Raw genomic sequence first — 9,546 nt, 5'->3', positions numbered from 1 at the left:
GCAAGAAAAAAAGGGCGGGCTTCTATTTTAGGATAAGAATGTCTATGCTCTTCTCTCTGTGATGTCTCCTCCCACCTTCAAGGTCCAGCTCAAAAGCAGTCTTATCTATGAAATTTCCCCCTACATCTGGTCCTTTCCAACTCCATTGATACCATGACCACCATCGGGTTTGTGTTTGTTGATTAATTGCAGCTACTAGGACTAGATTTCAGCTCCTTGAGATGAGAGACCCTCTTCTCAGGGTCACCTATAATACCCAACCTTGAATACAGTGGGTGCTCATGACATGCTTTGTACACAGTCGGCACTCATGAAATATTTGCTGAATTGAGTTAATTAGAGACCAGCATCACAGAAAGCATTGTAAATTCTTATAATAATTCTGGTGAGGTATGTGTATGTGTGTGTGTGTGTGTGTGTGTGTGTGTGTACGCACACATATTAGATTTTTGAGAGAGGGACTATATGCTGAATAAGTGAAATGGAGATAGATTTTCTGACTGAATTTTCTTCCAGGTGAATGAGTCTGTGTTCTCCAGTTAAATAGCCATATCAACTATTGTTTCAGTACTTTAAATATTTTGTCTACATGAAAGCATGCAATTTTGTTTGACTTGTTTCATTCAATTTGTTAAAGTTTTTCTACTGCTTCATCTAGCAGTTTTGACTTTGTTAAGACGTGAGCTCCAGTTCACCTCAGAGCTCTAGATAGGCCTGAGGTCATGAAATTAAAAGGAAAAAGAGTGTTAATTAAAAAGAATCAAGCGTTGCTGTACAGTGTTCTGAAAAGCGCTGGACTTCGAGTCAGGATATCTGATGTCTGGTCCCAAATCAGCTCCTAATTAGTGGCAGTGCCTTACATAACTGCTTTTCTGTGTCTCGGTTCCACATTTATAATATAAGGCGTTAGACAAGATGAGCCTAAGATCGCCTTTCCTATTCCCAACACATTGGGAATCTATGAAAAACATTTCTACAGTCATACTGTACAAAATCTTTCTACCTCACGCTTGCTACTTTCCAATATTCGTTTGGCAGTGAACATGGAATTACTGAAGGAGTAAAGCTCAAAATCAGTTTTTTTGCCTCCCTCTCCTCCATCTTAATCCTGCGCTGCTGTCATGATGAAGGACTAAATGCAACTCGATGCCCCCAGCTTGATTGTTGAACTGAAAGCTCTGCAGGGAAAAGGCCTACGTCTAACCTCCTCTGTGTATCAACCCAGAACCAGGGTTCTGGATCCTACATGCACTTCTCAGCCTGTTTGCTTTACTGACTATTTGACTGCTTGACTGTGTTGAATCTGTATGGTGACCTGTTGAAGGTGGCAGCTTGGCTGCAGGTGGCTGCACAGGTTGGCAGGTATTTCATGATTCCTATGTGTTGCTCTTGATTTTAATTATATATTGTATTTCTCTAAATAGTCTACATAACTGAGAAACTTCCAAAAGCACAAGGGATATATGTAGACATGGATATTTAAGATCAAAAATAAAAACCAGCAGAAGAGAAAAAAATCCCCAGCAGTGATTCTCTGTTACATTTTTAATCACAATTTGGGTGACAACTCCTGCTGCTTCTGGCTTCCTGAATTCTGAGCAATTTCTCAGTTGGGTTCTGGGAACAATGTAGGGGGTGGGTGGATGGTAAGAGCCTTCTTATCTGATGTGATAGGACTGGTAGTTGTTTTAATGTAAGGACTAGTTTGAAATGGGAATCTGAAAAAAATGATGCACACACAGCTCAGATCTTTTATTTCAGTCTAAAAGCCTATGAATGCGTGGGTCTTCCTAAGTCTTTGACTTGGAATCCAGGCCTTACTCTTCCATGTGTATTACTAACCATGCCCAGTTTCTCAAGGTGGACGGGAAATCTAAAGCAATCTGAGCACAGAATCCTAGATACTTATAGTAATTTTCCCGGGCTTTTAAAGGGTGTCTACTTTCATCTAATTAAGCACAACTGGAGAATCTTTCTATAGTTTTAAACCTAATTTTAATTCTCTTTTGTCACTCATATTACATCAATGTTTATAACATATCATGGCTTAGTTGGTTAAAGTGCCTGTCTAGTAAACAGGAGGTCCTGGGTTCGAATCCCAGCAGAGCCTCAATTGAGTGTTCCGGCTCTCTTTTGGGCTCCCCCGGTGGTTCAGACAGTAAAGAATCTGCCTACAGTGCAGGAGGCCTGGATTCTATCTCTGTCAGGAAGATCCCCTGGAGAAGGGAGTGGCACCCCACTCCAGTATTCTTGCCTGGAGAATTCCAAGGACAGAGGCTACAGTCCATGAGTTTTCAGCGTTGGACACAACCGAGTAACTAATACTTTCACTTCACACTTTTGTATACTTTAACTAGCATTTAAAGCTGTTAACAGATTCAAAACGTTCAGCATGCCCTTGGCTGGCACAGGATATAACAGGTAAACACAAAAGTATGAGGGCTTCCGCAAGTGGCCTCTTAGTCACGTGCCTGGATTGTGCCACGGGCAACAGCTACTATGTTTTGGAGAGTGATTGGACTGTGTTGGTTCATCTGGTGATTGGTTAAAGGAGATCCCTTATAAGAGTATAGGCAGTACCTTTGAAGTGTCTCTTCAACCAAAAGCCAGAGTATTTGTGATCTTGTTGCAGGTCCTGTTCCATGTGGAAAAGCTGATTTTTGTCTTCTGCTTACCCTTTTCAGGAGATCAGTCCTGGGTGTTCATTGGAAGGACTGATGTTGAAGCTGAAACTCCAATACTTTGGCCACCTCATGCGAAGAGTTGACTCATTGGAAAAGACCCTGATGCTGGGAAGGATTGGGGGCAGGAGGAGAAGGGTACGACAAAGGATGAGATGGCTGGATGGCATCACTGACTCGATGGAGATGGGTTTGGGTAGACTCCAGGAGTTGGTGATGGACAGGGAGGCCTGGCGTGCTGCGATTCATGCATGAGGTCACAAAGAGTCGGACACAACTGAGCGACTGAACTGAACTGAACTACCCTTTTCATTGAGCCCACTCAGTGGTTGATTTTCTTCCCCTCACCTGTGTAGGGAAGGTACAGCTGTCTCACTGCACTGAGATGGCTAAAACTGTCTTGGACAAATCTTTATCATTGTCACCCTTGGTGATAAATATTTCATTATACTTACAACCAGGAGGTATTGTGTAAGCTGCTGAGAATGCAGAACATGAATTGTGGTCCCTGCTTTTGAGAAGCATGGAACCTAGTTGAGAGGAAGGATGCTTATGTGTACCTAGGTACACACATATGGAAAGATAATAATATGTATAATATATACAAGTTACCAAATGAGTTGGAAAGATAATAAGGGCTATAAGAATTCAGATGGACTGAAAGTTACATCAGGCCAGAGACACTTACAAACACACTCTCCTGTCACAGGGCTTCTGGGGGCCAGGCTAAGGTATTGGGGCATGTAGGTGAGATTGTCTGAGAAGAAAAGGCTCAGATCATAGTGAGGGGTTCTTGGGGGCTGTGCGCTAAAGGTAACTTAGCCCCACAAGGGGACCAAAATGAACACTCTTGGCATTGGACATTATACTAAGAAAGGGAGTCTGAATTGTCTTGAAACTAGAAAGTGGCCCAAACCTTCCACTTGTCTCTTTGTCTCCTGCTCTGGTTCTAAGAAAGAGAACATTTACAGTTTGAGCCTTTCCCCTTGAGAATGCATGTGACCAGTGGAAGATGTGACTTTTTCTGAGTCAGTGTTTGTCTGCTCTGGGCTTCTGACAAGTCTCTTGTTTAGGGAAGAGCTTAGAAGAGCTGTCTTAATCTCAGAGTGTAGTCTGGAAAGGATGGATGGAGTATCTCATTCTCATAGCCTCATTCCATGATGATTGATCCATAACCCCTGTCCTTCCAAACAGGACTCTTCCTCAGAAGCAAAAATTAACTTTTTCTCAAGCTCATCTTTTCCTAAGACAGAAGAATGGTTATCTAATTAAATATTATCTTCTTCACTTGTTTACCTTATTGAATAAAGCCTTTGGCCAAAACTAGAAATCAAAACCTGTTTCTAGCTGGTTCTCATTGATTTCATCTACGCTTTCTCTTATTCCTTTTATGTTTTAAATGAAATAAAAAACTCAATATATAACTCTAAACAGAATGATATTATTTCTAGGTGAAGTAATCATAGCAAAATTCAGTGGAAAATGCTTTCACACAAGGTGACTCCTGGTTTTCTTTTCCTGAATCTCTCCTGAATGTGATTGCAAAAAGAATATGAAGAAATTCCTCTGTTAGAAGTAGTTCCAATCAGGCCTGAGATTAGGTTCTACTGAAGAATACCAGGTCTGGAAAATTGAACTTTGATTTCTTTTGTTCCACAGTTCACACAGATAGTTCTATCAGCCCCTGTTAAGGAGGTGGGCTGGTAGCCTATGGAACCATCTGGATGATGTGTAAATGCAAAGGGGTCCATTCGCTACTTGCTGGAATCCTCATTTCTTGGTGTGGGATCACCAGTCACAGTCCTGTGCAGACTTGGGGGTCACATTTCCTTGTAGGAGTCTGGTGTACTGCTTCCTTTTATGTACCATCTCTGAGTTTCCCTCTTTGTCAGTAAAGGCATTCTATGTCTGTTTGCTTCCTGTCTTTCCTATGAGAATGCAAGTCCATGACTTTCCTAGAAATGTATATACTGTCTAGAACAGAGTCTGCGCAGTAAGTATCTGTAGAGTGACAACATTTCTCCATTTGTGCATATTAGTATATTCCCACTGACCCACTGTTCCCTTGTGTCAACCACACATTGGACAACAGTCAAGGTGCCATTCACTGGTGAGGAAAGGGTTAAATGAGCTCTCTGATGATGGCAACACAGGGCCCTGGTGCTGCAGGATCTGGGACTTGGACAGGTTATGGAGGCAGGTCAGCAAGGATTCTGTTACCAGAGTCAAGACTATGGGTTTAAACTCTAAATTTCCTCAGACTAACGTTCAAATTCTGGGTGGGTCCCAATCTCCAGATTAGAGCCACTGACCCCAAAGTAAGAAGAGTTGATTGTTGAGGAACAGAAATCAAGGCAAAGAACAATAGAGTTTTATCTCCTCAACTCTTTTTTGTTGTTCAGTCGCTCAGTTGTGTCTGACTCTGCGACCCCATGGACTGCAGCATGCCAGGCTTCCCTATCCATCACCAACTCCTGGAGTTTACTCAAACTCATGTCCATTGAATTGGTGATGCCATCCAACCATCTCATTCTCTACCATCCCCTTCTCCCGCCTTTGATGTTTCCCAGCATCAGGGTCTTTTCAAATGAATCAGTTCTTTGCATCAGGTGGCCCAAGTATTGGAGTTTCAGCTTCAACATCAGTCTTTCCAATGAATATTCAGGACTGATTTCCTTTGGGATGGACTGGTTGGATCTCCTTGCAGTCCAAGGGACTCTCAAGAGTCTTCTCCAACACCACCGTTCAAAAGTGTCAAATCTTCGGCACTCAGCTTTCTTTATAGTCCAACTCTCACATCCATACATTACTACTGGAAAAACCATAGCTTTGACTAGATGGACCTTTGTTGGCAAAGTAATGTCTCTGCTTTTTAATATGCTATCTAGGTTGATCATAACTTTTCTTCCAAGGAACAAGCATCTTTTAATTTCATGGCTGAAGTCACCATCTGCAGTGATTTTGGAGCCCGCCAAAATGAAGTCTGTCACTGTTTCCATTGTTTCCCCATCTATTTGCAGTGAAGTGATGGGACCAGATGCCATGATCTTAATTTTCTGAATGCTGAGTTTTAAGGCAACTTTTTCACTCTCCTCTTTCACTTTCATCAAGAGGCTTTCTAGTTCTTCTTCACTTTCTGTCATAAGGGTGGTGTCATCTGCATATCTGAGGTTATTGATATTTCTCCTGGCAATCTTGATTCCAGCTTGTGCTTGATCCAGCCCAGCATTTTGCATGGTGTACTCTGCATATAAGTTAAATAAGCAGGGTGACAATATATAGACTTGATGTACTCCTTGCCTGATTTGGAAACCAGTCTGTCCCATGTCCATGTCCTCAACTCTTTGGGGCAATGTGATACTTCTGAGCTAATTGGAATCAGGCACCTTTGGCCTTTGTGGGGCTGAGGAATGGTTTCATTGCTAAATAGCTGAATTGTAGACAAATAATTGCGTTTTAAAATTTTTTAAGAAAAAAATTTAAATCACCTCAATATGCTTTTTGATTGCCTCTGGGAACCAAGTACTTGATTCCTAACCCTAACCCTAAGAGAGAAAACTGGAAGAGGGCATGCAACCTCCAAAGAGTTAATGTCAGGCACATAAGCAGTCATACTTGCTCATGGCAGGGGGGATATCCTCGTATTTATTCCATTGAACTAGGACTTCCCAGGTGGCACTAGTGGTAAAGAACCCACCTGCCAATGCAAAAGATGCAAGAGATGCGTGTTCCATCCCTGAGGTGGGAAGATCCCCTGGAGGAGGACACAGCAACCCACTCCAATATTCTTGTCTGGAGGATCCCATGGACTGAGGAGCCTGGTGGGCTACAGTCCATGGGTCTGCAAAGAGTTGGCCACAGCTGAAACGACTTAGCAAGCAAGGAAAATACCCTTGTATTTATTCCATTGAACAGAATTTTTTAGTGTCAGCTGCCCTATCAATCTGCATTGCTCTACAGGAATGCAGTGACAGCTACCCACTTTCTTTCCTCCAAAGTGTTGGGTCTTTGGGCTGATGAGATGTGCCTCCTGGCTGAGAGCCCAATCCCTATCAATTTGGCTTGGATTTATTAAACTTCTTTACTAGAAAATTATGTTTCACACAGACATTGAGGCCATATATAGTGAGTCCTGTCCTATATTTCTAACCTCCCTCTGTGTTTGCACCTCTCTCTGTCCAGAATTTTCATGTTTCTCTGAATTTCCAAATCACCTGCTATAAAGTGCCCATTTCTCTTCCCCAGCTGCTCCCTTGTGTTATTTATAATAGGCCCAGGAGAATAGGTTCGTTCAAATCACATAGCGATTATGTCAGAGAAGAGAGAGATTTGGCAGTGCTGTTTGGGAGTGGAAACATTAAAAAAATAAAAAGTGCTGAGCAAGGGTGGCCACAGAAGGTGGGAAGTCCTCTGGTTTGATGACAGGCCTGGGCCACTGTTAAATACATGACCCAACATCTTCAGGGACTGATGATTTTCATGTGAAAGAATTGTTTAAGAATAAACAAGTTAAAATTGTTATTGTCCCTTACTTTTCACTAGGACTAAGAAAAAAATTAAGTGAATTATCTTTTGAGAAGTATGACAAAGAAGACACTTGGGGGTAATGAAAACTTTCTGCTTGATCTCGTTCAATCAATACAAGCTCCAGGGGTCTCTGTTCAATGAAAAAATTCAAAAGACCTCTAGCCTTCCCACAAGCTTTCTGAAAACCATAACATAAATTCTGTAGCCACTGATGGATTTGTTTTGTTCAGAACACTGGCATTCAGTGTGAATTCGACATTTAAAAAGACCTTGGGACAAATGCCTAGGACACAAGTGGAAAAATCCCTTGTTTATAAAAGTATTAATGACACCAGGAATAATTCAGAAATTGCCAGGACTAAAATTCTACCTTGAAGTTGGGGATGGCTGTTTCCATATATTTGCTATTTTAGTTTGAAGATCTATGTAATTCTTTACTGCTCTGAAGCTATTGTAGTTCCATAGTTGATGAAGAAGTTTCTAAGTTTATCAATGCATTTTGAAGTCTAACTCAGCTAAGAACATGTCTTGTTTGTAAGCCACCAAGTCTGATGTTCAGTTTTATAATCTGGGTTAATCCATCCTTCAATAAGTGCCCCTGCCACCAACCTAGTTCCCTGAGCCAGGAAGCTCTGAGTCCAGCTTCATTCCTCTCTCTCCATACATCTTGTTCCTTCTCCCCAAATATCTCTTGAATCTGTTTTCTTCTCACCAGCCTAGTGCAAACTTTCTTGGACTACTGCAAAAGCCTCTTAGTGTCCTTGCTGCTAATTTTGCTCCCCAGCTACCCTTAACCGAGGCTCCCTAAAGCAGGGAGCTTTAACACATTAACACACTGTTAATGTGTGCTCATTAACAGTGCAGACTGTTGATGTCAGTCTGTGTCCTAAAACATTTTGTGGTTTAAAGTCTTATATCCTCAACATGGCTTTCAAGTATCTGTGTGATCCTACTCCTCCTTGCTTCCCCAACTTTGTCCTATTCAGTCTCTCCTTTCTAGCCAGGCTGGCTCTCCTTCAGCAACATGCCAAGTTCTTTCTTGCTTTTGGCCCTTGGCCAATGTACTTTTCTCTACCAGGGACACTTTCTCATCTTCCCTTCTCCTCTTTGGCTTGTTGTTGTTCAGTCACTAAGTCAAGTCTGACTCTTTGTGACCCCATGGACTGCAGCAGGCCAGGCTTCCCTGTCCTTCACTATCTCCCTGCGTTTGCTCAAACTCCCATCCATTGAGTCAGTGATGCCATTCAACCATCTCATCCTCTGTCACCTCCTTTTCCTCTTTCCCTTTCCCAGCCTCTCTTTGCCTATTAAACTCCTGTTCAACCTAAAAATTCAGCTTAGACTTGACTTCCTCCATGAAGTCCTTCACTTCCTCCATCACTCTAGCTACTTGGGATCACTTGCTTTAAGCCTTTACGAAACACTGCACCTTGTAGTACCATAAATCTAACATTTATGTAGTACCATGAATCTAATATACATACATGCCTATTGGGTTGTTGGCTGTGTGGGGGCAGGAGTGGGGTCTGTCTCATTCACAGAACCTGAAACATATCAGATGCTCAATAAATACTTATTGCATGCATGAAGGGTCATAGAAATGATTGGTCACCATCCCTTAAATGTGTCTTTCCTATAGAAGAAGCCCAAGTCGACAAAGTAAGGCAGAGGCATTATCTAGTCAATATAGATCAGTTCATGGGGATATGAAAATAGCTTTGATCCATGCTAACTTGACTCCCAAAGTAAATTCCCCAGGTGTAATAAAATAAAGTACCATTAGTCTCTCTCTCTCTCTTTAAAAGAGTATTTTTCAAGGCCTGTGTCTTTCTTCTCTATTTTCTTTCAAACAAAAACATAGAAGAATATTTTTGTGCTGTGGAAATGGGTTAGAGTCATACACCTCATACTATTTTGGTACTTAATCCCCTAAAAGCCTATCTTTTAGCACACTGAAATTTACAACCATCCCAAACCATAATCTATTTCAAAAATATTGTCAAATTAAAAAGTTTGGTTTTAAAAGATGAAAAAGTTTGTTGGCCTGGAATGGCCATTCCAGCTATAGAAATGCCCTTCGTGACTTGCCTAGGGCTGAATCTCAGCCTCTGTAGTCATGAAACTTTGCTACCATGAAAAGAACTCGGGGAGAAATGATGCTGTTTCTGTCATCATGGGGTTTGCTTCAGTGAGGTGGATGCCATTTCATCAGATGAAATGCCATGGATCTTGGCATCTCAATATTAGCATGAGTTCATCTTTCTGCCATGATTCTTGGCATTTTCAAGCAGTTGTGGTTGTTTTGCTTTGATAGAAACGTTAGCCTCATTCTTGCCAT

At 41.7% G+C, this 9,546-nt stretch overlaps 1 non-coding gene across 1 annotated transcript; it reads left to right on the top strand.

Annotated features, from left to right (window-relative positions):
- The first annotated feature begins 2,028 nt into the window (after positions 1–2,028).
- Positions 2,029–2,110, top strand: TRNAT-AGU (transfer RNA threonine (anticodon AGU)). The gene has a single exon. It is a non-coding gene; the product is annotated as a tRNA-Thr (tRNA).
- Positions 2,111–9,546: the final 7,436 nt, after the last annotated feature.

Source organism: Odocoileus virginianus, chromosome 13 (genome assembly GCF_023699985.2).
Source record: "Odocoileus virginianus isolate 20LAN1187 ecotype Illinois chromosome 13, Ovbor_1.2, whole genome shotgun sequence".
NCBI lineage: Eukaryota > Metazoa > Chordata > Mammalia > Artiodactyla > Cervidae > Odocoileus > Odocoileus virginianus.
Note: the sequence above shows the minus strand (reverse complement) of the source record. Positions and strands in the feature narration are given on the sequence as shown.